This window comes from Scomber japonicus, chromosome 20 (genome assembly GCF_027409825.1).
Source record: "Scomber japonicus isolate fScoJap1 chromosome 20, fScoJap1.pri, whole genome shotgun sequence".
NCBI lineage: Eukaryota > Metazoa > Chordata > Actinopteri > Scombriformes > Scombridae > Scomber > Scomber japonicus.
The window spans coordinates 18276469-18277877 of NC_070597.1; positions in this window are offsets into that span (position 1 = coordinate 18276469).

Here is a 1409-nt window from a genome sequence, read left to right on the forward strand (position 1 = left end):
TAAAGACTTTCTGGATCCTTCCCCTCCTCTCTTCCTCCTTCTGGCTGTGCAGATGAAAACTTGTTTTGTGTGCTCCCTCACTGCCCGCAGGACTGTAATAACATATAATTAATTATGACTCTTTATTTTCATAGCACTTATCTCTTTTGTTATTGTGAAATGAACTAATCCATATAGAAAGGGTGTGTGTGTCTTGATTGCACCAAACGCCAATGGGAATAAGACCTGCATCTCAAACTACATGAGGATACATGTGAGCGCGGTCCACTCCTCATCTGTTTGTGCATTACATAAACTTGTACATTTTAAAGTTCTCCATCACCTTTCATATTCCTGAAAGAAGTTAGCCATCTCTTTTTGGATGTTCCCATCACCCTGTGAGCTCTGGACAGACAAAACCCACCTCCACTGACAGCAGCTTGTGTGGGTCTGTTTTGGTTATTTTCAATATATTCACTCTTGTTCTCACGTGACAGGTTAATTATATTGTTTGTGTGTAATTGTACCAATTTTCCCCACATAATTCTTTCATTTTTAAATGCTGATTTTAAATATTTGGTGTGTTTTCAAAGTAACATTTTAAGCCACCATGTCTAATCACTGCCCAGGAATGCAATACAAATCCAATGACCCATGTCTTTTATTTTTTTTCCATTCATGTTTTTGTATACATTTAATTCACAATATACAACATGTTAGAGAAAAAAAACATATTGACAACTTACACAAATACTAAAACATAACAGACAAAGGGCAGGGACAGAGACAACAAGATGAGTCAGGTAATGTGTTTAAAGTTGAACTGTTACATCACTATGATTTTAACTTTCATTACTACTTATAGACTATTTGGGTTAGGATTAGGGTTAGGGTGTGTAAGGCATGACGGTCATATATATGCAACTAATAGCACAAACTGCTATCATAGTTTCACAGGTCTCAACAGATTGCCTGCATGGGCCATAAAGCCAGGGTCTAAAGTAAAACCACTAAAATAAGTCTGAGAAGTGTATCACAGTAGTGTTAACTGCAAACAAATGTAAAACGTGCAAAGCCGCCAACGCTCAACATAGCTCAGCCTTCAACTTGATAGGAAACAGTCCGTCATGCTGGTGCGTTCTGCTTCGTTCTGGTCACAACAATTTTATTTTTAACGTATTATGTAAATCCTTCTGTAGTGGGAGTGTTAATTGTCGTTTGTGGTAATTCTGTTCTTTTGGACGTCCAGCAAAAAAACACTGGTCAGTGCAGGCGACTATAAAAGGCTCAAACAATTGTGAAGGAATGTGACGGCTTCCTTTCGTGGCTGCAGCCATCCACTTCGACTTCAAGCTGAAGTTACCCCAGAAAAAAAAACATGATTGATGGGATGGGATAATGAAAGAGGGATAAAAGAAGGAAGAATTCTA